The sequence below is a fragment of the Pongo abelii genome, chromosome 10 (genome assembly GCF_028885655.2).
Source record: "Pongo abelii isolate AG06213 chromosome 10, NHGRI_mPonAbe1-v2.0_pri, whole genome shotgun sequence".
Taxonomy (NCBI): Eukaryota; Metazoa; Chordata; class Mammalia; order Primates; family Hominidae; genus Pongo; species Pongo abelii.
This window is the reverse complement of record NC_071995.2, coordinates 68,215,898-68,243,646: the sequence shown is the minus strand read 5'-3', so window position 1 is coordinate 68,243,646 and position 27,749 is coordinate 68,215,898. Positions and strand designations below refer to the sequence as shown.

Sequence of the window (27,749 nt, the reverse complement as noted above, 5' to 3'; positions counted from 1 at the left end):
AAGGATTTGGGGAGTCAGGAAAGTTTTACGAAGAAAGTGATACCAAAGAGGACTATGGAAGAAGTTCATCAAACAACAGAGAAGTGAAACATACATAAAATATGCACTACCACCTGCCCCCCACACACATACATGCAATAACATACACATGAATAAAAAGAATAGGACGGGCGTGGTGGCTCACGCCTGTAATCCCAGCACTTTGGGAGGCTGAGGCAGGCGGATCGTCCTGAGGTCAGGAGTTTGAGACATGCCTGACCAACATGGTGAAACCCTGTCTCTACTAAAAATACAAAATTAGCTGGGCGCATGCCTGTAATCCCAGCTACTCAGGAGACTGAGGCAGGAGAACCGCTTGAACCCGGGTGGCGGAGGTGGTAGTGAGCCAAGATCGCACCATTGCACTCCAGCCTGGGCGACGAGCAAAACTCCGTCTCAAAGAAAAAAAAAAAGAATAAGGAAAGGAAAATGTTCAGGGTTAAGAGGCAAATAGTCCAAAATATCTAACTATATACCTAAGTGGACTTAGATCCTGAGTCTAAGCATATACAAAACACTGAAGTGCCCAGAAAAGGAAAAATTTCCCATTTTTTTCTAAATAATTCACTTTTTTGTATTTCCACATTATATGTCATGAGCTCCTGACAAAAAGTAAACATTGTAAACTGTTTTATTACTTTGTAATGCAGCACACCCCCAAGGGATATACCAACAGATACCAACAGATTTACATCTGTATTTCAGAGAACAAGCTGTCAGAAAACACAGTACGAATTCTATTTCCAGGACACTCCTAATAGTACAGACAAAGAAAATAAATGAACAAACCACATCAGCATGATTAGTCATAAGAGTTGAATTCTAAAATAGAAATCAAAGGATGTCAAACAGAAAAACTAAAGAAATAAAAACCTAACTTTCATTCTACTTCAAGTCAAACTTTCTACAATGACATCAACTTTAGCACAGCTCTTTTCAAAATATCTGGTATAAGTCACAGTGAAATTCAATCCCTTTAAGTATCACTGGTAGAAACTGCTCTTAGGAAGAACAGTCACCTGTATCACCAAGCAGAATAAGTTCTACCATAGCACTAGATCCCTTGATTAACACTGTATGTAATTCCACTCAAACATTACAGTACACCTCATATTAACTCTGCCCCTATACTGCCCTACCTGGTACCTTGGATCTTCTGCCTCTTTGTGTTACAAAATCCACTACAGATCCAGGTAACAAATAACATCATAAATGTTTGGTGGTATATTTTCCTGAAATCTCAGGAAAATAACTTGTCCTCAAATGCCTATTCAAGCAAGCACATGGCATTGTTAGTTTGCTTTCAAATATGTGATCCCAACAGAATGAACTTTCTACAGTTACAAATTTTAACAACAAAAAAAAGCTATTATTTAACACTGCTTTTAAAGAGCAAGAAAATAAATTGTAAGCTAAGTTCTTTTCACTAGTCTATTAATGCTTACTCATTATTTCATATATACACGTGAAGCATACATTTTATTTATATTATCAGAAAATCTTATGCAGTAAGTCTGTCACTAGAAAAGATAAAACTATAACTTATATAGGTTGTAAAAAATTCTGTAATAGTCTTTCAAAATACAGGTACTTTTAATACCAGTATCTACTAAAGGAATACAAATGAGAACTGGGTTAGAATCACTTCTAATGAAATCTATTCATACACCTGAAAATTTTATTTACTTTTGAATAATTTTCAGGGTATAACAACTGTAAAGCATCTCTGAAAAATCAAAAAGTGCAACATCCAAAGTTATAAAGCAAAAACAAAGGTAATTAGTTCTTGTAGGGAGGTATATGGGAAGTTGTATCATTCTGAATTTTTTTGTTTTTGTTTTTTGCCCAGCATCAGAAGATAAGCCACAATCTGAGTTTTATCTTCAAGATCAGGTACTTGGGGATATAAATAACTCATACACAAGCATTTTGCCCTCATTTTTCCACCATATAAATTAAAGTATTATAGAAACTGAAAAATTGTATAGGCTGTATTTGTTGCTTAGTTAAACAGGCAGTTCTCATTCCCTGAGATCAGATTAGGTTACAGATATCTCTACATTGTATACTTAGAAAAAGATTCCTGCCAACAAATATTTACATTAACTTATTCGTATTGATGAAGCACTAATCAAGATGCAAAAAAAACTTCAGCAGAGTTTCTCACTTCCTGTCTAAAATACAAAGTATTCACAAAAATTATTACAATTCAAGCTCTCAGAAAATGAGAGAAAGGTACCTTTTTTACAGTAAGCATCTTACAAAGTCAAGAAATGAGTAGAGTGCAACATGTTTTGTCTTTAAATGTATTTTGTATTTCTTTTTCTATAGATTTAACATTATAAAAGAACTACAAACTAAACAAATTCAACATACAGAGCTTACTAAGTATCTTGGTCCATTATAAAACATTTCAATGAACTGGGATCTGAATATAGACACTTAACCATTTCAGCCAACTATGATTCTTAACCCTTTCCATCTGCAATAGTTATCTTTCAAAATTGTAAGAGATTTATTCATTGACGTTTGGAAAGAACTGTTGTCAATTACGCCAAACATTCCCAAACTCAACATAAACCTTGTATGTAAATGGATACTTTAAAATTTCTATCTCATCCCTCACCCCATACTTCATTCTTTCCATTTATATTGCTTCAAAAGGGAAATCAAGAGTCACACTTATGATTCCGAGCTCTAAAAATTCCTAATATCAAGCATGACACTAAATACGTTCAACTTTGAACCTTAAATTCAAATTGGCCTCCCTCGTGAACTGACTTTAACTGAGTACTTTTTACCATTTCGCCAAGAACTAACGGTTCAAAGCAGTGTACTTAATTATGAGGAATTGCCCAAACGATTTTCAAAGGAGTGGGATTCTCTGACCAAGAGTTTTATGAAAATGAAACAAAATATGTTGCACTCAGTCTTCCGGATGTTGAAAAGTGAAGATGTCTCCAAGGATTCGAAGGAAGTTGATGTTTAGATTCCCTCTGAGAGGGTGGTACCCTTACGTAAGATTTTTGTGGTAGTAATACCATACCTACAGGCCTGGAATAAATATAAGGTCTAAAACCTTGGAAATACTTTGTATAAAAGAAAACTACAATTCTCTTTTGCTAAGGACCACAGTTACCAAGAGTTATCAGCTTTCACCCGGACAGACAACAGTGCTTCAATGAAGAACTACAAAGGCCTCTTTTAACCCTACTCTTTTCTTCTGTTAAACTTTTAAGTGAGACCTACGACAGCAAAAGGTGGAGAGGCCCCTGCGGAAGTAGAAACCCAGGGCTTGCAACTTCACAGACAGAAGCGTCTGTGGTTCCTCCGCCGCCCCAGGACCATCCGGACTCAGTCTACGACACTACGGAAGCTTCACCTTCCTGGTGCGGTGGTAGAGGCGACATCGCAGTTGCATTCCTTCTCCATCCACCATGCACAGCCTTCGGTATCCCAGGGCCTGCAGGCTCCTGACACCCGTTAGCCAGTTCAGTGTCTCCCATCTGACACTTGCAAACACACTAACAGAAATACACATAACTGGCAGATGATATACGTGTACTGAGAGAATGTAAGATGCCACAGACAGCACCAGCTGCCGGGAAGGCAGCAAACCCGTCTAAAGCGGGCTCGAGCTCCTCGGCCACGGCCGCTGCCGCCTTCTCTTCTACCCCAGGAAGCAGCGCGGCGGCAGCGGCTCCTCCGCGCTGGCGGGAGCCTAGGGGAGTGGAGTCTGGGGAAGCCCCGCCACTCGCGGATGGGACCGGGCCTAGGATCTGGAGCTGCTGCTGCAGCGGCCCGAGTACAGCGACGCTTTACGTCCGGTCCACCACCACCCCTATACACACCCCCTCCCTCCCTCCACCGCCGCCACCCCCCTTCCCCGCCCGCTCCGTTCTCCCTCTCTCGATTGGAGCCGAGACAAAAGCAACGGGAAGCGGTGGGCCGGGACGCTACCGGCGGACCCTGGGCGCGACCGGACCGGCCCCGGGGCATTCCCCCGCCTTGAGGGGGCCCCGAATCCGCCGCCCCCGCCGCGCGCCCCGCTGCCAGACTTCCGAAAATTTGCCAAAAACTCACCGCATGAATTTTCTTGTCCCGCGGATCCAAGATGGCGACGTATCCACCGCGGAGGCTGCTGGGAGCAAGACCTTTACCCTCTGACCGCCGCCGTGACCCCCGTCGCTCCGGCTTCCCTCCAGGCGGCAGCGGAAGGTGGGAGCGACGACTGCAAAGCGGCAGCGATGGGATGGGTAGGCCGCTTCCAGCGCGCTTGTAACAAGGTGGAGAGAGGCGCTTCACTCCCCTAGCGCCCTTACCGCCGCTCCGTCTTGTCTACCGCGGCTCCGTCTTGTCTCACACCGACTCACAGGGAGGCTTGCTGCTCCTCCGCGGCCGTTACAGAGAGCGGGGCTTCTGCGGCCGCTACGGTTTCCCTGGGGCCAGGTTGCTTCGCAGAGGGCTCTGGCCCTGAGTCCGAGGGGGACCGCGGGGTCCAGGGGCGATGAATGGTGAGATGGCTTCAGTCCGCCCTCTCCGGGGACGCTGAGCGTGTTCGTGTTTGTGTTTGTGTTGGACACCCCGCCCCCGCACGTCCGCTTCCTCACTCCCGCCACCTGGAGCGAATCTGACCGTGTCCCTGTTTCCTCCCTCAGCTCCCGCAACCTTCGGAGCTTGTGCGCGTACTTCAGGGACCGGCACCACGTCACCGTCGCCTCCTGAGTAGTGAGTTCCCCTCTGATGAGACCACTGGTGTATTTACTCACCATCCCCACCTTTTTTTTTTTTTTTTTTCCCCAACCCGATGGAAGGAAGTACATAATGGAGAGCAAGTTTTTAAAGCACGGTCGTGTCGTGTGAACTTGCTCTAGCCAAATTAGGTTTATAGCACTTTTTCTGGCTCTCATTCCCCCCAGTCCCCACATAAACAAGAGTGACCAGCTGGGTCGTCCACAAGACCGTTTGAAATTATTGTGGCTTGGGTGGAAACTTAAAGGAGTGAAGTATCTACTTTCCAGAAAAATCGTTGTCGTTCAAAGTGAAATTAAACTTGTTTTCTTTGCAATAATTCGCCTTTATTTCCTCGTATATCTGTAAACTCTTCACTTTTTTGTAATTACTAGACAATTCGGACTTAAGAGCCTCTGCATGTGTGTTTTGGAATTGTGTAGCTTCATAATGTGAAAATTGTTCTTTTCTATTTGAGTAATTAAAGTACAGTTAATTTGAAGTAAATAAAATTTCTATTTCCGTTGGTTGTTTCTTTTAAAAAGTCACCTTTTACTTACAAAAGAATCACTGTAATCCAGTTTAAATTTATCATTGAAGGTCAAAAGCAAGAAATAGCAAGAAACACAAGCGTACTATAAAATAAAAGGTAACTGTCATGTTTTTGAAGGTAAGATGTTTTGACGTATCAGCAGACATTGTGTGAATTTATTTCAACTCCTACTGGTACTGGTGTAGGTAGAAAATGTTTTGCTTGGTTATTCATTTCATCAAACACTCCACTGTGTTTTTTTACTTCAGGAAAATTCGAGGAGGAACAACACATTAGTGTCTTTCCTTTCTTTCACACATTAGTGTCTTTCCTTTCTTTCTCCCCGTCTTCTGCAAATAGTCCCTTCCTCTTCCTGCTTTCTCCTCCTCCTCATGTTAATATCTTCAACCATAAGATGGTGTGTTAAAAGATTGAATATACCTCTATGGAATGACTTCCAGAGGGTGTAAGTCTGATATGAGAGTTTTATTACCTTGAGTATTTTAGTGGAAGAGATAGAACAACAAACATTTTCATAATAAATGTGTGGGTTAGGAGTATTAGGAGAAAATACACTGATACTATTACTTTCAATATTTGATACTACTTTGACTGTCACTGAACACTTTGTTTAGGATGAATTCACTTTAAGCCGTGTTGAAGAACAAGCCTTTAATTGTCCTATTATTTGTGCCAAATCTATTATAAATTTGTTAAAAAATTTTTAATACCTACCTTAGAGGGTACTCTAGGTATTTAATGAGCTAGCATTTGTTAAAGGCTTGTATAGTAAGAATTCTTATAGTAAGAGTTCTTACCAATAGATGGTATATTTTTTAAATTGTCCTGTTGCATCAAAAAGTTCATCTTTATTGGTAATGTTGATCAAGTTTGCCCATTTGGTAGTTTGGTTTCTTTTAACTATCTTACTAAGGTTTTCTTACTTTTACCTGAAAAGTAGTCCACACTAATAGGCACATGTTTTGTGTATTTCCAAAATATGTATTATGTTAAATTCTCTGTACACTTTATTTAAAAATTACAGACTTTGAGGAAAAAAAATACCCTATTAAGGGAAGAATGAGTTTGTGTATAACTTGTAGAAGAAGGAGGCCACCATTTTTAGAAAAGTATGGATGTTATTGAAAATTTTGCCATGCCAAGAGATAAAAAGGACAGGCTTCTCTAATGTGTCTAAAACAACATTTGAATCCCCTTTGTTCATTCCCTAAATCTGCTGCTCCTTTAGAATTCCTGATTTTCATAAATAGTACCACCATTCACTTATTTGCTCAGGCATAAAACTTGGAATTTTCTGTGATTCTTCACACTCATACAACTCATCAGACAGTACCATCAATTCTTCCTGACAAATACATTCTGAATTTAGCTACTTATCACCTCCACTGCTACAACCCTTGGGAGCCACCATCATCTGTTGCTGGACCACAGCAATATCCACACTAGCTCCTTTCACTTTCTATCTGTACCCTCATGAATATTTTCCCATTTAAACCATTCTCTATATACCAACCAAAGCAATCATTTAAAAAATGTTATTAGGTTATGTCACTCCCTTGTTTAAAATCCTCCAATAGCTTCCTTATGCACACAGAATGAAATCGGAATTCCTTACCATACCCTTCAAGACTGCATAATCTGGCTCCTGCCCACTTCTCCATCTTCCCAGGAAGCAGCATGGGAAGTTGTTCTCACCCTTCTTACTGCCTCCTTTCTGTCGTGGGCTGTGCTTTTTCTAGTCTGTAGCAGAGCCTGTTAGTTGTCCCCAAAAATTCCTCCATTTTTTTCATAGTAATAGACATGGATACATGGCTACCCAGAACAAAGACTATATTTTGCAGCCTTCCTTGTAGCCGTGTAATAGTGCTGGCTGATGGGATATAAGCAGTATATCATGTGGCACACTTGTAAAACCATCCTTAAAAGATAGTGCACACCTTCAATGCGGCTTTTCCTTTATTCTGTCCCGTGGAATATGGATGTGATGGCTTGGAACTCTAGCTGCCAATTTGTGTCTCATGCAAGTTCTCTCATTCTAGGGATGGCAAAACTGAACTGGTGGAAACCAGGGTCCGTGAGGACTTTGTGGATCAGAGCACCATGCCAGCCCTGCACTCGTAAATGTCTATATTATTAAAGCCACTATTTTGGAGTCTCTTGTTCTCAACTGAATTTAATCTTACCTGATACTCTGTCTCAGGGCCTTTGCACTTGCTTTTTATTTTTTATTTATTTTTTTTTCTGCCTGGGATGTGGTTTTTCTGTCTTGGATATGGCTGACTCATTCTCTTCCTTCAGGTTAACCCAAATATCTCTGACAGGCCTTCCCTGGCCACCCTATCTAAAATAGCTCCTGTTCCCGTTTATTCTCTGTCAATCACGTGCCCCTCTATTTTCTTAATAGCATTTATAATTTATCATTATCTTCTTTATTCACTGTTTATTTTCTACCTCCCTTCACCCTACAAAAATATAAACTACACCTGTTTTGTTCACTACTTTATCCTTCACACATGGTAGGCATTAGATAAATGCCGTTAGTGAGTGAATGAATCAACAAAATTCTTATCCAAGATTAGCTAGACTTTTTTAATAATAAATGAGTAAATGTCAACACATATCCTTAACACAAAATTTGTAAAATCCAATCTAGGAAACAGGAAAAATGGTACTAAACTAATAGGATATTCCTGACCTCCAACTTAATAAAGATGATGTCTACCTTTTTCTGGAAAATCTGTAAGGCTAGTACAAGGAAAAAAAAAAAAAGTAGACTGCACTGCAATATCTCCAAGGCTAAAATTCACACTAAAAGGGGTCTGATTTATAATTTACTAGACCTCAGTTTCTTCATCTTAAATATGTGTAAGAATCTTAAGCTTTGAATGGTAATACTATAACAGTTAAAAGTTTAGTAGTAAGCCCAACTTATGAGTGACAAAACATGTTAAACATTAGTCTTCAGGCATTATTTTAACAAGTGGTTATTTCTTGATAATACTGGCAAGGATTCAGAGAAACAGGGCTGCTTATATTGCTGAGAGTGTATGTTGGCAGCACTTTTCTAGAGTGCAGTTTGGCAATATGTATCAAAAGCCTTGAGCCATGTGCATTTGACCCAGCAATTCTTTTAGAAATGTGTCATAAGCAGGCTGGGTGCAGTGGCTCATGCCTGTAATCCCAGCACTTTGGGAGGCCAAGGCGGGTGGATCACCTGAGGCCAGGAGTTTGAGACCAGCCTGGCCAACATGGTGAAACCCTGTCTCTACTAAATACAAACAAATTAGCTAGGTGTGGTGGTGCACGCCTGTAGTCCCAGCTACTTGGAGGCTGAGGCAAGAGAATCACTTGAACCTGGAAGGCGGAGGTTGCAGTGAGCTGAGATCATGCCACTGCACTTCAGCTTGGATGACAGGGCAAGACTGTCTAAAAACAAAAGGCCAGGCACGGTGGCTCACAGAGCCACCTGTAATGCCAGCACTTTGGGAGTCTGAGGTGGGGTTGGATCACCTGAGGGCAGGAGTTCAAGACCAGCCTGGCCAACATAGCGAGACCCCATCTCTACTAAAAATACAAAAATTAGCTGGGCATGCTGGCGGGTGCCTGTAGTTTCAGCTATTGGGAAGGCTGAGACGGGAGAATCACTTGAGCCCAGGAGGCAGAAGTTGTAGTGAGCCGAGATTGTGCCACTGCACTCCAGCCTAGGTGACAGAGCAAGACTCCGTCCCAAAAAAAAAAAAAAAAAAGGAATGGATTATAAGCAAATAAGGGTGTGTTTAACAAGTTAATTGCAAGAGTATTCTTTACTGCATCATTTATTAGGAGATTGGTTAAGCAACATCCATACAGTGAACAGTATTCAGCCATTTGAAACGATGTGGAAGAAATTTTATTGACATGATACATTGTTAAGAGCAAAGAAAAAGTTTTAAAATACAAATGTTTAATTTGTGAGTCTCACAAAGATCATCTAACGAAATATGCACGAGGTATTAAATCAGCCTTGCAAATGTAACTTATTTTTCCATTATTTTTATATCAGTTACTGTTATAGGAGCATTTTATAGTGACTGAGGATCTTTATTAAAACTTCTTCAGCCTTCTGTGAAATCTTGTTATGATGGCTATAGTGACCACTACATAAAACACATAACCAGAATATGTTTATGCTCAAATATTTCAAGCAATATTTGATGCTTAAAATACCAAAGTGACAATGAAAATGAAAGAAATTTGGATAGTTCCTTAGAGTTATTTGATTGTGTTTCAGATATGAACATAAAATATGTTTTTAATATTACCAGTTTTGAGAATAATAGAATAAATGCCTTCTCACCTTAATAAGATGTTCTGTTCTGACTCAGTATTCATTTGCCATTCATTTTTCAAATGTAGCTGAATCTCAGTCATGTTCCAGGCACTATGTTTTGTCTCTGAGAGAGGAAAAACCAAACTTTTTCCCTGTTCTCAAATACTACTCAATACAATATTTCTGCAACAAGATGGGGTGGGGTAGCGGTCCCCCCTCACCCCTGCCCACATCAAACCATGAATTCTGTAGCAGACATCAGCTAGGTGTCTCAATTCTATTCAGTTCTGACACTGTCTACCTGGAGGCAGCATCAGATCGAACAGATTGAGGGCTCAGTTCTGCAAGACTGCCCCCACCACTTCCAGTGCCAGCCACAAGTAGTAGGTTGTCACCTATACTCCTGACCAAGCTATAAATCAGGATTCCCATGATCCCTTCCTCAGGTTCAATTAGTTCACTAGAGTGGCTCACAGAAGTCGGAGAAACACTTTACTTGCATTTACCCATTTATTACAAAGAATATTACAAAGCATACAGGTGAACAGCTGGATGGAAGAGGAATCTGCACACCTTTTCTCCCATACCTTGCCCTATGTATAGGTAGGGAGAAGAGGTGTGGCAATTCCATGGCTTCTCCAGGCAGGCCAGCTTCCAGGAACCTCCTAGTGTTCAGCTATCAGGAAGCTCTCTGAACCCTGCCTGTCCTTTTGGGCTTTTATGGATACTTCATTATGTAGGCATGATTGATTACATTATTGGTCACTGGTGAGCAAATAACCTTTAACCCCCTCTCCCCTCCCTGGAGGTGAGGAGCCAGGTTAAAGTTCCAACTCCCTAATCACATGGTTGGCTTCCCTGGCAACCAGCTCCCATGCTGAGGCTATCCAGGAGCCCATCAAGAGTTACCTCATTAGAACAAAAGATTCTCCTATCGTCCAGGAAATTCCAAGGGGCTTAGGAGCTCTGTGTCAGGAACCAAGGGTCAAAGACTGAATAGAATAAGATTCTCCTAGTGCCCCTATCTAGAAGTTTTAGGACCTCTGGGGTAGGAAACAGACGAAAACTAAAACATGCACACAGAAGATAGATCTATATATATAATATTATAAGTCACATCACCTTGTCATTTAGTTCTCAAGAAAACTATGTGATGTCAGAACAATAGTATAATTTTTTCCATTTTCTTGTATGCTACATGTATATAGCAGATATCATTTAAATTTGTGAACCACATTTCTCCCCGTTTAAATATCCTTGTTCATATGTTGAATCTCTCTAATACTCATCACCTTTGGAATTGATCATGGCAGTATTAAAGCCACTTCTATTCTGAACTGAACATTAAAGATGCTATTACCCCGCCAGTGCTTTTGTGGGTCACTATCATCTATGAAAATATCCTAAAAGGAGAAGCCAAATAAATGAGGTAACCAGTGGAATGAATATAAGATCCTTGGAATCTAAAAAGTGGCTATAACCAATCAGCATAATAAAACCTCTAACAATAGAAAATAATTATAGTTACCACTGAGTTTAGCATGCTAAATGGCAAGCACCATAATTACATGATTTCACTGGATCTATGTAACATTTCTGTGCGATAGGTGGTATTTGCATTTTACAGATGAGGAAATGGAGGCTTTAAGAGAGGCTGCTAGATATACCTAGAAAACCCCATCGTCTCAGCCCAAAATCTCTTTCAGCTGATAGGCAACTTCAGCAAAGTCTCAGGATACAAGATCAATGTGCAAAAATCACAAGCATTCTTATACACCAATAACAGACAGCCAAATCATGAGTGAACTCCCATTCACAATTGCTTCAAAGAGAATAAAATACCTAGGAATCCAACTTACAAGGGACATGAAGGACCTCTTCAAGGAGAACTACAAACCACTGCTCAATGAAATAAAAGAGGATACAAACAAATGGAAGAGTATTCCATGCTCATGGGTAGGAAGAATCAATATTGTGAAAATGGCCATACTGCCCAAGGTAATTTATAGATTCAATGCCATCCCCATCAAGCTACCAATGACTTTCTTCACAGAATTAGAAAAACTACTTTAAAGTTCATATGAAACCAAAAAAGAGCCTGCATCGCCAAGTCAATCCTAAGCCAAAAGAACAAAGCTGGAGGCATCACGCTACCTGACTTCAAACTATACTACAAGGCTACAGTAACCAAAACAGCATGGTAGTGGTACCAAAACAGAGATATAGATCAATGGAACAGAACAGAGCCCTCAGAAATAATGCCACATATCTACAACCATCTGATCTTTGACAAACCTGACAAAAACAAGAAATGGGGAAAGGATTCCCTATTTAATAAATGGTGCTGGGAAAACTGGCTAGCCATATGTAGAAAGCTGAAACTGGATCACTTCCTTACACCTTATACAAAAATTAATTCAAGATGGATTAAAGACTTAAATGTTAGACCTAAAACCATAAAAACCCTAGAAGAAAACCTAGGTAATACCATTCAGGACATAGGCATGGGAAAGGACTTCATGTCTAAAACACCAAAAGCAATGGCAACAAAAGCCAAAATTGACAAATGGGATCTAATTAAACTAAAGAGCTTCTGCACAGCAAAACTAACTACCATCAGAGTGAACAGGCAATCTGTGGAATGGGAGAAAATCTTTGCAATCTACTCATCTGACAAAGGGCTAATATCAGAATCTACAATGAACTCAAACAAATTTACAAGAAAAAAACAACCCCATCAAAAAGTGGGTGAAGGATATGAACAGACACTTCTCAAAAGAAGACCTTTATGCAGCCAAAAGACACATGAAAAAATGCTCACCATCACTGGCCATCAGAGAAATGCAAATCAAAACCACAATGAGATAACATCTCACACCAGTTAGAATGGCGATCATTAAAAAGTCAGGAAACAACAGGTGCTGGAGAGGATGTGGAGAAATAGGAGCACTTTTACACTGTTGGTGGGACTGTAAACTAGTTCAACCATTGTGGAAGTCAGTATGGCAATTCCTCAGGGATCTAGAACTAGAAATACCATTTGACCCAGCCATCCCATTACTGGGTATATATCCAAAGGATTATAAATCATGCTGCTATAAAGACACATGCACACGTATGTTTATTGTGGCACTATTCACAATAGCAAAGACTTGGAACCAACCCAAATGTCCAACAATGATAGACTGGACTAAGAAAATGTGGCACATATACACCGTGGAATACTATGCAGCCATAAAAAAGGATGAGTTCATGTCCTTTGTAGGGATATGGATGAAGCTGGAAACCATCATTCTCAGCAAACTATCACAAGGACAAAAAACCGAACACCGCATGTTCTCACTCATAGGTGGGAATTGAACAATGAGAACACATGGACACAGGAAGGGTAACATCACACACTGGGGCCTGTTGTGGGGTGGGGGGAGGGGGGAGGGATAGCATTAGGAGATATATCTAATGTTAAATGACGAGTTAATGGGTGCAGCACACCAACATGGCACATGTATACATATGTAACTAACCTGCATGTTGTGCATATGTACCCTAAGACTTAAAGTATAATTTAAAAAAAAAAAAGAGGCTGCTTTAGATTACACAGATTATAAGGAGAGAGGATTGGAATTCAGGTTTTGTAATTACAGAACCTATTCTCCTTTCCTTTTTAAATGTATGTAATTTTTAAAATGTGTGTAATATTTTTGTATATCCGTTTTCTTGGGAGACGATCCATAGATTTCACAAGATTCTCAAAGGGGTCTTTACTGAAAAAAAAAAGTCTAAGAACCACTAAAACTCCCTACTATGAATTTAGTGCACTTAATAATGGGGAAGAAAGTAACTCTGACATAGTTTGGCCACAGAATATATTTTTTAAATGTTACTAATCAATCAAATGAATGAATATGGAGAACCTAGGTAGATGCTTAAAATTCTGATTCAACTAACTATTGAGTTGCTATTATGCACTGGCCTCACAGATTATACACTACTGTTTCTCAGTCTTGAGTACTATAGGAGCACCTTTTATGAATTTTTGTGGATACCCAGTGTGATAAGCTATTTTTCTTATAAAGTTACCCTAATATGTACAAATAGAAAACTAGGAGTAAACTTATCTTTTTAGCTCTGTTTTAACTATTAAACTAGAAAAAAATTAGGAATGAAATAAAACTAATATATTTTAAGTTAACATTAATGTAGAAGTTTTTTGTTAAGCATAAATCATCATTGGAAATAGAGCACAGATTTATTTGAATTTGAGATACCTATGTTGCTATGTGATAACTCAATTTTCCTAACAGTTTTCTCTGTTATAATTTTTTTGAAACCTTTATTCCAGAAGCAAGCAATTACAGTATTTGACCTTTACCTGGCATAAATGGATCATTAATTTACTTATTCTTTACTGTAGCCCAGGGCAATTTTAAGTTAGATAGTCTGGCTCCCACTCCATTATAAGCAAACAAAAACATGGGCACTCAAGTCAAAGTATTTATTTATATAATGGTTTTTTTAAATCCAAAACAGAGTTATGTTAATTTTTAAATTACTTTTGAAATAAAAGTAGAAAACTAAAGATTTTTTGTAAGAACTCACAAATACTAAAGAATATGTTAGTGGGCCACTAGGGATTTAAGAAGCAAGGTTATGAGCATAAGGGTTTTGAATAGCTAAGATCTGGAATTTTATCTAACTGAAACACATGCAAGCTTCAGCGCCCTTTGAAAAAAATGCAATATTTTAAAAATTACTTCTACAAACCTCAGTTTTGCTGCCTAAAATTTGAGCATAAAAATATGACTATGCCTTTCAGGATTGTCATAAAAATTTTATCGGATGGGCCAGGCGCGGTTGCTCACGCCTGTAATCTCAGCACTTTGGGAGGCCGAGGTGGGCAGATCACGAGGTCAGGAGATCGAGACCATCCTGACTAACACAGTGAAACCCCATCTCTACTAAAAATACAAAAAACTTAGCCGGGCGTGGTGGCGGGCACCAGTAGTCCCAGCTACTCAGGAGGCTAAGGCAGGAGAATGGCGTGAACCCGGGAGGTGGAGCTTGCGGTGAGCCGAGATCGCGCCACTGCACTCCAGCCTGGATGACAGAGCAAGACTCCATCTCAAAAAAAAAAAAAATTTTATCAGACGACATATGCAAATGCTTAGCATAGTATATGGAATAAACCAACCACTCAAATAGTTGTGATGATGATGATAATAGTTTTATGTGGAAAACCACATGTAATCTAAGAATTTTTAATAAAGAAAATTACTAATGAGGCATCTGAAAAGGAAAATGCAAGAAAATAATAGACTATATAGACAGCCATTTAAACAAACAACAGAAATATAAATGTGCTAGCTAGTTGAGTTAAATATTTTCTGTTGAGAACTAAAAAATAAATCAGGTAAGGTAGGGAAGTAAAACATATCCCTAAATGATTACATTTTATAGCGTCAACTAGTGATCATGTTTTATTTTGCTGCCATAAAAATATATTTTTAAGTCACTTTAAAAAGTAAACATGTTAACTAATCTTGAGTTTATGTAATGGCATCTCTTTCACAATTACTAAGAGGGTTTTAAAAGACCCATCACTTTTTAAAGACATTGTTCAGAAGATAGTTACCAGATATTTACAACAGTTCTTAAACAACCTTACATTTTTAATATGATGTCCAACTCTGAAGTAGTTAGAATCGATAGTGATAATTAAGATTTTTAAAAACACTGCCTAATATAGAGGTAAACACCGTATTTTATAAAACACTTATTGTACTTTCTCAGTAAGAGTAAGATTAGTTTCCATTAGCTTCTAGATTATAAAAGTTGCTACAGCTGTCATAACTTTGGTGAAGGTGATTTTGGAGGAATATTATCCCCAAACCTCTTCTTTTCCTTCTAATGAAGCAGCCTGCAATTAGGAAACAACTCTTCATAAGCATAACCCATATAAGTGAGCATGTAATAGTTAAATGGCAAAATCCAGAGCAACAGCCAATTGATCTTTTACAAACTCAGCAGCTGCCACTGAGGAAACAGGTGATAATGTAGCACAAAAAGATACCATAAAACACAGGACTTCTAAACACTTAGTAAGGAAGACCTTTTTGAAAGCCTTACCCTGAAAACTAATTTTTTCTTGCTAAAAGCTAGGGAATCTTAGAATCTTATTAAGAACAACACCACTTACAATAGAGCAGAGGGAAGAGAAAATCTGTTTTGAATGAACCAACAACAGCAGACATATTTATTATACTTTTTTTTTAATTTATAAGAAAAAAAGATTTAATTGGATCACAGTTCTGCAGGCTGTACAGGAAGCATGGTACCAGAATCTGCCTGACTTCTGAGGAGGGCTTTAGGAAGCTTACAATCATGGTGGAAGGTGAAGGGTGAGCAGGCATCTCAACATGGCGGAGTGGGAGAAAAAGAGAGCTATTACACTTCTTTAATTAAGTTAAAGAATTTACTTGGCTTTGCCTAGTTCCTTGTAGAAACAAAAATTACAAAAAGGGAATGAAGGAGGGAGAGAAGAAGGAAAAAGGAAGGAAGAAAAGGAAAAGGGGAAGGAAAAAGGAACAAGGAAAGGAAAAAGAAAAAGGAAAGGAAGGTTCTAAACTAGATTCCTCAGTACACTAGTTCCATAAGATACTGGTAAGTATTCTGTTAAAAAGCAAAGGATTTCATTGTAATGCTCTGAATTAAGAGGTTGCATTATTGCCAAATTTGTTACTTTTTTTTTCTTCTTTTTTTTTTTTTCTTTTGTTTTTGAGACAGGGTCTCACTCTGTCACCCAGGCTAGAGTACAGTGTGGTGCAATCAGAGCTCACTGCAGCCTCCAACTCCTGGGCTCAAGTGATCCATTCACCTCAGCCTTCAGAGTAGATGGGACTAGAGGCATGCACCACCACATTCAGCTAACTTTTAATAATTTTTTTGTAGAGACAAGGTCTCAATATATTGCCCAGGCTGTTCTCAAACTCCTGGGTTTGAGACTTCTCCCACCTTGGCCTCCCAAAGTACTGAGATTACAGGTGTGAGCCACGGTGCCCAGCCCACTGGTATGTTAAGGTGTTAATATATGTGTACCTAAGTACCTTAGTTCTTTTTTATTGAAGATTTTAATTAATATCTTAAAAAACCACAAGCTATCTAACTACATTTGATGGAAATACCGTACTTGAAAGGCTGAATTTTGGGTTCCTGTACATAGGGATTGAGAATTCCCTACCACAGCTTTGTTATAAGAAATTGACACAAGGCCAGGCGTGGCTGCTTACGCCTCTAATCCCAGCACGTAGGGAGGCCTAGGCAGGAGGATCGCTTGAGTGCAGGAGTTTGAGACCAGCCTGGGCAATCTAGTGAGACCTCCTCTCTAAAAAAGTTGACACATGATGTGAATTGGGTATCACAGAAGATGTTTTTAACAGGACCAAATAAGATATTTCTCTTACCCTTTTAAGACTGAGGTTTTGCCAATACATTAGGCAAGGACTGGCTAACACTTGATATCATAATATTATAGGTACAACAGAATCTTTCTTTTTTGTTGATGCATTTATAATGTAATATTGAGTGGGAGTTTTCCCATTGCCCCGTAATTATGATTATGCCCCAAAACTGAGAATAAAATGCATTAAATACTTCACATTCTAAGTTAAAATAACTCTGAATAATCCCATACTATTGGCCAAGTAGTGTCACAACCATACCTATCACCACCACCGCTACCTCACCACCACCACTCCTACTCACCCCTCATTAAAAAAATGGTAGGCCAGAGAGAAAATAAGGAGGCCTTTTGGAGAATCAGTTTGTGGACAGGACTCTTCCCAATATATAATTGGAGTGGGGGTTGCATGAAGAGAATTATATCCAAAGATTAGGATTACCAAAATAAGAGGCATATTTCTTTTCTCTGTTGGGTGTTTGCTGGGCCAGAGGACTTGCTGAGCTCCTGGAGCTATATGAGTAAAGGAAAGAGAATTTGCAAGAGATGATAGAGTAACAGAGGCCAGGACAGCAAGAAAGTGGTCTTCATGCCCATCATTTAGTGTGTCAAGAATAACGGAGATTCCCATGGGTGGTATGAACACCAGGGAAAGTAGGTGAGCTTCAGCCATTTTGTCAGTATGCGGGCTGACCTCAGCAAGAGGGAATCTCTGCAGCAAGAGAAATTAAAGTGGTTCAGTAAACTGGATCCAGATGACCAACATCAGGAAACTACATAATGGGAAGCCCCTGCAAGCTCCCTCAAAGAAGCCTAATTATAGATCTAGCTTTTGGATACTGTGACACAGAGGTTATCAAAATCCAGTTAATGAGGACTGCATCCTTACCCAGTTAAGTAAGAAAATAATCGCCCCTTTCTCTGTACTTGGGGTCGGGGGAGAGTAGAGGGGAATAGTGAAAAGAGCTTTGAATTGAGCTGGAGATTGAAGCTTTAAAGTTAACAACATGATTCTTTAATATCATATTGTGGTTGTTCTAATAACTTTAAATAACTGAAAAATCAGAGAATCTATGTAGGATATAATTAAAGGAGCCATCCCTGTTTTTTTCTATTTGATTTTAAAACTTAAGTAAAGCCAGGGCTGGGCGTGGTGGCTCACGCCTGTAATCCCAGCACTTTGGGAGGCCTAGGTGGGCAGATCACCTGAGATCAGGAGTTCGAGACCAGCCTGGCCAACATGGTGAAACCCTATCTCTACTAAAAATACAAAATGAGCAGGGTGTGGTGGTGCATGCCTGTAATCCCAGCTACTCAGGAGGCTGAGGCAGGAGAATCACTTGAACCTGGGAGTTGGAGGTTGCAGTGAGCCGAGATTGCGCCCCTGCACTCCTTACAAGAGCAAGACTCCAAAAAAAAAAAAAAGAAAAGTAAAGCCAATGCTAAAAGTGGTAGTTCAGACTCAGTTGCTCTCTAATCCTACTTTTCTGTTTAAAATCTGGACTGGCTGACAATATCCAGAGTGAATGATTTTGCTGTCTATGGGTAACAATATCAGGATTGAATGGCATAGCTGCCTGTCTTTGTAATGGGTAGCAAATGCAAAAACAAGCAGGACTTTTAGTAAACCAGACAGATACTTAATAACATGTATGCTTACATTATATAGTTCATTTCAAAATGTGCTTTCAGTCTTTCTTTATCAACTTTGGTGAACTTTATAAAGTTCTGCAATTGAAAACATCCTGGGAAGAATTTTAAAGATATCTACAATTAACAGTTTGAGTGAAGATTCTGGTGTTCAGACAGAACAGACTAGGTAAGCAACATCCTTTGCAGAATGTTATTCTTAAAAATCTTGCTCCTCTTTGCATTTGCCACCCATTACAAAGATAGACAGCTATGTCATTCAATCCAGATATTGTCAATCAGTCTTAGATTTTAAACAGAAAAGTGGGATGAAAGAGCAACTGAGTCTGAACTACTGCTTTACTTTTAGCATTCACCTTGCTGAAGTTTTAAAATCAAACAGAATTTCACAGAATTTTAGATCAGTATCTTCACTTCTAATCAATTAAATGAATATAATTTCACCCAAAAAAAGCACAGAGTAAATCTAAAACTTGTATTTAATATGATTTAATATTTAATCTTCCAGGTGAATATTGAATTTCATTGATATTTGGTGCAATAACATCTAGCATATATCTAGTCAAGCCTTTTAACCATCTCAGTCTATATGGTGTGAAGCATGAAGAACTGTTCTTCATTTGTTTGTTTTATTGATGAGGGAATAATACAAGTGATTGCTTTCCAACTTCAGATCTGGATACAAACAATTAGATCATTCTTTTATATGAAGGACAACATGGGTCCATGCAAATTCCCAGCGCATTCATGCTGGTAAGTATTTACTGTGTACCAGGCACTCATCCAAATACAGGGAAAGTAGAGCGGTAAGGAAGGCAGATAAGGTTCCTGTTTTTATGGAGGAGATAAACAATAAATATTCAACATAATATGCAGTGATTAGAACTATCAAGGAAATAAGCAAGATAAGAGCTAAAGAATGATAAGGGGATGGTGTGCTCTTTTAGATAAAGTGGTCAGTGAAGACATCTCTGAGCAGGTAACAGAAGCAAAAGATCTGCAGGAAATGAGGTTGCATCAAGTGCATGTTGATGTATATATGATTTAGGTGTCAGGTTATGAATTTAATATTTCTTAAGGACAGTATTTTTTGTATATTCTGAACAACCCCATCCGAGAAATACAATTAACTTGCCTTTACAAAAAAATAGCATATTGTTATGTACAGTTATATCTTCATAAAATCTGATTGTTGCTTCTGGTCTTACTCGTTTCATTTTAATTCAACAGATCTTTATTGAGTAATTGCTGTACTTCAAGGCTTTATTCTAGGTTTTTGCTATATACCATTGAATAAAATAATGAACCCTGGCTACCTGGAGATTGCATTCTAGCAGGAAAATGCAGACAATAAACAATAAACATAATAAACAAATTATATACTGTGTTAGAAGGTGATTGTGCTGTAGTGGAGTAGGTAGACCAGAGAAAGGGAGATACTAATTACTTGGAGAAGAACAGCTTCCATTAGTAAGTACTCTAGCAGAGTGGCCCTCAATTAGGTTCGACCTGAGCAAACAACAGGGACCTGAGGGAGTTAGCCAAGTGCCTGTCTGAGAGAACAGCTCTCCTTGACTCATGTATATATACATACGCTTTTGCTTCCAAGAAAGTTACTATCTTTTTTCCAACTCTTACTATTTTTTTAGCTTATAAAAAATAGAGTAGCTATGATATACCATCACTGTATATAATTTACTTGAATACATGATGTGGTTATCTTTTATTTACATAGGTAGCCACTACTATACACACATGCACACATACATATATACATATATGATTTATATATATGACTATATATGATTTTAAATTTTTATCATCTGAAAGTGTAAAGAACTACCTTTTTTTTTTTTTTGAGATGGAGTCTTGCTTTGTCACCCAGGCTGGAGTGTAGTGCCATGATCTCAGCTCACTGCAACCTCTATCTCCCGGGTTCAAGCAATTCTCCTGCCTCAACCTTCCCCCAGTAGCTGAGTAGCTGGAATTACAGGCGTGCGCCACCACGCTCAGCTAATTTTTTTGTATTTTTAGTAGAAATGGGGTTTCACGTTGTTGGCCAGACTGGTCTTGAACTCTTGACCTCTAATGATCTGCCTACCTTGGCCTCCCAAAGTGCTGGGATTACATGCGTGAGCCACCACACCCAGCCAACAACTACTATTTTTAAAGGCACTGAAAAATAACTTATGATTAGAAAACAAATATTTTTATATACTGGCATGTGTAGGTCACACTACAAATGTACTTTATGCTTTCCAGTTAAAAGGTAATGGTGTTCTTGAAGACATGTTAGAAATCTAAAATAATAATTTAAGATAAGTTGGAAGACATGGTAGATTACTCACTGCATGCTATAAATTGAGTGCGGAGCTAACAAGTGTGGTATGTTGGTATGTGTAGTTAGAAAAATTGACTTTTATGGGTTTATTCAATAAAATTAGAATACTTTCTTTTATTTTTGCTTCATTCCATCTGCCTTCCAGATATCACTGACTTTATTATAAAGGTGTTTAAAGTTAACATTATTAATCTACATATATTTGTTATTCTGCAGAGTTAAGTAAAATCTTCTAATCTTTATGTTTCTAAAAGCATGACTTTTAAAAAAGGAAACACACAATTACAACCAGGCATCTAGGTGTTGTAACTGTATTTCCTTTCCATTTTCAAATTGTGTTCTGTTTTTATTTTTGAATCAATGTTAAATAACAGGTAACTTTTTGTAACTTAGATTCAATATATTTTACTAAAAAGATCATAAATGTTCCATAAACTTATATACTTTTTATACTTCTTTTACTAACCTGGAAGTAATAGGTTTGATTTGCTTTAAAAAAATAACTTTTTTTCTTCATAAAACCCTTCCTTTCAAATCCTGTCTACAGTGTCTCCTTCTGTCTTCTGAATTTACTTTCTATATTACCTATGTGACACTTATTAGTTTAGTGCAAAAGGAATTGCGGTTTTTGCAATTACTTTTTTAATGGCAAAAACCACCCTAATAGTATGTGTTGTCTTGTGTCTGTTTTAGCTTCCAAAAATAGACCATACATTTTCCAAGAACAAAGATCCAATTCTTATCAGTTAGCATAATGATTGTTTCCCAAAGTAATTCTTCCACTACACTTGTAAAACTCAAAGTTATGTTTTATCTAGATACCTACCTATCTATATCTGAATATAGATATAGTATAGTAGATAAAATTATGCTATACTAAAATTGAAATCTTTTTAAAATTGAAAGGGTTTATTTAGTCTACCTCCCTGAGATAGAGAAAAAAAGGCTTTCTATCATCCCTCCTCTGTCTTTGGTGGTTAAGGTTCTATTACCTGAAAAATTGTGTAGCCAAAGCGGTAATAACCAGCTTGTACATATAAAAAGATGATCATAAGGAGTACTATATAGAAATAAATTTAAACCTAAAATGTTTTTGTTTTATATTGACACCAAAATATTTTGCTTTTATATCTATACAGTCTGAAAATTCAAAAGAGAAGCAATTCAAAGGATTTTCATTTACTTCTTTCCCCTCTAATCTGCACAAAAGGTTAAATGTAGCAGTGCAACAGTTCTGGCCATCAAAATATGATTATTGTACTTTAAAAGCAGCCATGAGAACTCTGCTCTTTGATAGACTTCAACTTAGAACAACTAAGGTAACATATTATCTGGTTCTACCCAAAAATACATATCCTCATCCTACTCATCTTGAATCATGTGTAAGATTCAGTTATGTTTAAGATGTCCTTCGGAAAAACTCACAGGTTAATCTTTAGCACCCGCCCTCTACTCACTTTAGGTCCTCATCCCTGATGACTACTTTATTTCTTGCAGGAATAATCCAATTCCAGAGGAGATTAGGAGTTGGGTGAGAGGATAGACTCTAATCTTAGAGAAATAAGGTATTGTACAAGTTACCAAGGCCTAGCAATCCAACTACTTTGACCAGAATTATTACAGAAAGTTGGAAAAAGATTAACTTGATGCAGAGTAATCTGAGCTGTGGACATTGCGCTTCTTCAGTTTTTCCTAACAAATTTGAACAGGTCAGTGTTGTCACTTGTTAGGAAAAAGTAACCATGACTGAAGTGTCACCTTTGGGCAGAGCTGAAATTTACTTGTTTGATACATGATCTTCTCAAAGTCCAGTGATCACTACTTTGAAAAGGATACCAAGCAGTTAATCTAATAATATAACTAAACATGGTGCCCTGTGCTACTTACTGCACAGGTTGCATGCCTATGAAGCAGATCCTCTAAATAAGAAGTGCAAGCAAATAATGAAAATCTTAGAAGTCTATTACTTTAACTAACAGAACTTCTAGTTTTGTCTCCTATAAGAACTCTTAAGAGTATGTATGCTTATTAAGGTTTTACTTGGAAAATTATTTGATATTGTAATTATAAAGAGTCATTAGCTGTTTTCTCCTAATGCAAGTTAAAATGTATAGCTATGTTAAAAATTCATACGTTAGTCCTAGTTAAACCATATTTTTAATATTTTTCTAAATAACAAAAATTCAGACTCTCTAAGAAGAAAAAATTATCAGTTTTTGGTCTTATTTTCTATGTGAATGGCATCAGGTTGAAGTTATCATAGTTTTAGTAGAACATTATTTTGGCCTCACTAATAAAAAAATATGCTTTACTGAGGGAACCCTAGTGTTATGCCAAGGACTTGCTTCATTGGCCTGATCATTTATAATCATTAGACAAAGAACTAGGGAAAAAACACCACATTTCACATTTGTCAGACAAGCTTATGACTTTAAAACCTAAAAAGTATAGCAACTAAATTGCAGTGTAGTTAATCGCGCTTATTCAGTTTACATATTGTTATAATGTGGAAAGTGGAATTTGACCAAGAACCTTTCAACCCAATCTATTATAACAGATTCAATTGCCCTTCTCTCCTTAAAAACTTTATGACAGTTAAGAAAGCTAAGCAAAAGTTTTTTTAAATTTCTGATTTTGACTTTTAGGTTAGCTACCTAATTAGTGGATGAAATTGATAAATAGGCATGATGATTTTCACTGTGACAGTTTGTTGTTAAATAAATTTAAAATACAGAACTTAAGTTTCAGCCTTCCTAAATTGCTCCCTTGGACTTTACAACTTACTGTTCCCCTTGAGACACTGGATCGTTGAATGAAATCTCTTTTCACACTACTTTCTCTCTAGCAATCTACTGTTTAACAGATGGAGATACCCTAACCCTTGCCTTAGAGGGCTTAAACCCTAGAGAGAGTGAGGCAGGCAATAGAAAAATCATAAGTAAAATTTTGGTATGTTAGATGTGGTTAGGTACTATGGGAGAAAGATAAAGCAAAGAAGGAATGTAAGAAGTCTGGGTAGAGGTAGGAGCATGGAGGATTATAATACTAAATCCGCTGAAAGGAAAGTCTGAAAAGACAACTACATAGAAACCTGGAGGATGAAAAGTACAAGCCATTGAATATCCAGGGAGGAGCATTTCAGGCAAAGGGAGCTGCACATGCAAAACCCTGGTGTGTTCAAGGTCCAGCATGAAGACCAATGAGGCTGGAAAGTAGTGTGCAAAGTGGAAGCTCACTAGGAGACGGAGTAAAAGATGTAATGAGGTGAGAGTAGAAGGAGTCCAATGAAGAAGAGTAGAGAGTTCCAATCATAAGTCACTCTAAGCTATTTTGGTAATTTTGATTTTTACTCTAAGTGAAATAACAAGCCTTTGGAGGACTTGAAGTAGAGAGGTGACATGATCTATTTTATTAAGAAGAGCTAACTGAATTGGGGCAAGAAGCAGAAGCAGGAGGAAGGCCAGGTAGGATACTATAGCAATATTCCAGGTAAAAGGAGATAATGACTTGGAACAGAGCAGTAACAGACGTGGTGGTGAGAAGCAGTCAGCTTCTGAATGTAGAATAAAGAGCCATTAAATCCATTTAGCTTATCATTGACTGAAGTACTGTTTTTATAATTATTTGTGATATATACTTTCATAGTAAAATGTTTGAAAATATAGGTAGGTGAAAAATCAAAGTAAAAATCACTCAGAACCTCACTCTAAACATTTGATGGATAGTCTTTCACTTTTTCTGAATGTATGTGTGTATGTATCTTATATTTATTCGAATGTGATCACACAAAAATCATTTTGTTACCCATTATATGTATTTTTATATATTGTGATAATTTCCTATTTCTTTAAATATTTTCTCACACTATAGTATTAGTGGCTGAATAATGTAGTTTGGATATAGCATAATTTAGCCATTTTATAGATAGAACAGTTTATTTATCCAGTATTCTATTGTTGGCCATTTATACATTTTCCAGTTTTTCTATACTATAAATACCACTGAAATGAACATCTGCATTGCTGTATCTTTGCAAATACAGTCACTGTATTACTTAGGAATCTCTGCCTATTTAAAAAATTTTTTTCATCATATTTATTTTTTCATTGTGTTTATTTTTAATCAAAGAATTACTTTTTTCTTTTTTTTATTATTTCAGTAGTTTTTATGGAACAGGTGGTGTTTGGTTATGTGGATAAGTTTTTTGAAACACTACTCAGCCATAAAACGGAACAAAATAATGGAATTCCCAGCAACCTGGATGGAGTCGGAGACCATTATTCTAAGTGAAGTAACTCAGTGAGAACAAACATTGTATGTTCTCACTTATAAGTGGGAGCTCTTATAAGTGGGAGCTAAGCTATGAGGACACAAAGGAATAAGAATGATACAATGGACTTTGGGGACTAGTGGGGAAGGGTGGGGGCTGGATGAAGGATAAAAGTCTACACATTGGGCACAGTGTACATTGGGTTTTTTCCAGCTATAACCATAGAAAGAAAAGATTAAATCAGATGCATATTGATAGATTTTAAAGGGTGCCAAAAATATTGAATATGAACTATATATAAATTCCTACTGAAGACTAAATAAACATTCATGTATTTTGGAATTTGTTTTCTATTTCTGATAGACTTAGTTATTACCAGGAACAGATGACCAGTTGCAAGAACTGTCACTATTTTAACATTCTCCATCAGCTGTGGCCATGTTGGATTTCTGGCACCTGAGCATTCACATCCATCTGTTTATAGGGCATTATGCCCACTCATGAGGTTTATGCCAGTTTCAAAAAGTCATGTGTAAACCAAGATTGGAAATATATATTCCTTGAGGTATAAATAATCTATAATTTGAACTTTTTGAATTATGTTTTTAGAAAGAACTTTAGCCACTTACCAATTTGAGATAACTTTCAATTAGGCATATATGGAAAGCAACATTATCAGCAAAATTTTAACTTTACTAACTAATAAATAGAATAATAGATTTCTTCAACATGAGAAAGTTGAAATTAGGAAAATGCTATAACATATCCTTGAAAAATATTTTGAAACCAACATTTATTTGATACCTGCTGTGTGTGAGGTGCTTTTGTATAATTTGTGCATATAATTGTCATAATAATCCTGTGAAATAGATATTATCCTTACTTTGCAAGCAAAGAAACTAAGAGAAGTGATTTACTTAGTATCACAAGTAGGAAGTGACAAAGATAATTTCAAGCCCACTTCTTTCTGACTTCAAAGCCCATGCTCTTTTAACCATACTATGCGGCTTAAGAGATTGGGATCCAAGCATTAGAGCAGATTGACACATCTGTAATGTTGATTGTAAGGAGTTATAGTAGTTAAAATGTAAACAACAACAACAAAACAACCAACCAACCACCAACCAAATGATTGCTTTACTTTTAAAACACTAAATAGCCCAAGATAAGTATAAGGATATAAATTAGCTCTCATTATCAGGAGGACAGTGCCATATAGTAATTAATTGTTTTAACTGTAAGAGAATATCTACTTAGACAAAATATTTAAGAGAAGAAAATCTGGTGAGATGTTTGCTTGTTGTCTTTACATTAGTGATTTTCAAAGTTGAAAAAAAGTTATTTTTCCCCCACAGAAAGCTACATAAAACAAGTGAAAATGGTTGAAGTGGGGGTACAAGTGAAAGATGGGGGGATGTAGCTCTATTTGCACCCTACCCAGTTCTCTCCTCTAATTCTCCATGTAACCTCGGAAGAAATATTTACAAATTCCAGAACTCAGAATGTCATTTAATAGCCCATGTTGTGGCTGGAACACTTGGTTGATTGGCTTACTTTTTAAATATTCAACTGATTTATTTTGGTTATCTAAAAAATGTGATTCGGGCTGGGCATGGTGGCTCATGCCTGTAATCCCAGCACTTTGGGAGGCCAAGGTGGGCGGATCATGAGGTCAGGAGTTTGAGACCAGCCTGGCCAACATAGTGAAACCCTGTCTCTACTAAAAATACAAAAATTAGCTGGGCATGGTGGTGCGCACCTGTAGTCCCAGCTACTCGGGAGGCTGAGGCAGGAGAATCGCTTGAACCCGGGAGGTGGAAGCTGCAGTGAGCTGAGATTGCGCCCCTGCATACCAGCCTGGGTGACAGTGCGAGACTCCATGTCAAAAAAAAAAAAAAAAAGTGATTTGAAAGGGGGGAACAGTTTCTGGGGCAATGGCTCACTTTTATGTTATACTGAATTATCTTTCCTCATTTCTCCCAGCCAGAATCAATAAATTTATTCTATCAAATGATTTTTGAACTTCAAGTAAATGCCAGGCACTATACTGATTCCTACCTTCAAGAAGTCTCGAATCTGTCTGGAAGAGACAGATAATAAAGAAGTGAAAAAAAAAATCAATTTGTGCTATAAAGAAAATCTGTTTTTTTGTTTGTTTGTTTGTTTGTTTGTTTGTTTTGAGACAGAGCCTTGCTCTGTCCCTCAGGCTGGAGTGCAAAGGCGCAATCTTGGCTCACTGCAACCTCTGCCTCCCGGGTTCAAGCGATTCTTCTGCCTCAGCCTCCCCAGTAGCTGGGATTACAGGCGCCCACCACTATGCCCAGCCAATTTTTATACTTTTAGTAGAGATGGGGTTTCACCATGTTAGTCAGGCTGGTCTCGAACTCCTGACCTCAGGTG

At 37.9% G+C, this 27,749-nt stretch overlaps 1 protein-coding gene and 1 long non-coding RNA gene across 6 annotated transcripts in view; one reads left to right on the top strand and one right to left on the bottom strand.

Annotated features, from left to right (window-relative positions):
* Positions 1-4,250, bottom strand: part of CNOT2 (CCR4-NOT transcription complex subunit 2) — a 109,253-nt gene extending 105,003 nt beyond the window's left edge. Inside the window, exon 1 of one of the 3 annotated variants that reach the window (XM_024256270.3) lies at positions 4,123-4,250. The gene's annotated coding sequence lies outside the window, so the exon portion shown is untranslated. 3 annotated transcript variants of the gene reach the window in all.
* An 8,810-nt stretch (positions 4,251-13,060) lies between these two features.
* Positions 13,061-27,749, top strand: part of LOC129049160 (uncharacterized) — a 40,496-nt gene continuing 25,807 nt past the window's right edge. For 2 of the 3 annotated variants that reach the window (XR_008511991.2, XR_008511992.1), the window contains exons 1-3: positions 13,061-19,491; positions 22,219-22,788; positions 25,239-25,914. This is a non-coding gene — a long non-coding RNA (uncharacterized LOC129049160). Of the gene's footprint in view, positions 19,492-22,218; positions 25,915-27,749 lie in introns of all 3 variants that reach the window. The other variant, XR_008511990.2, reaches the window with a different exon arrangement.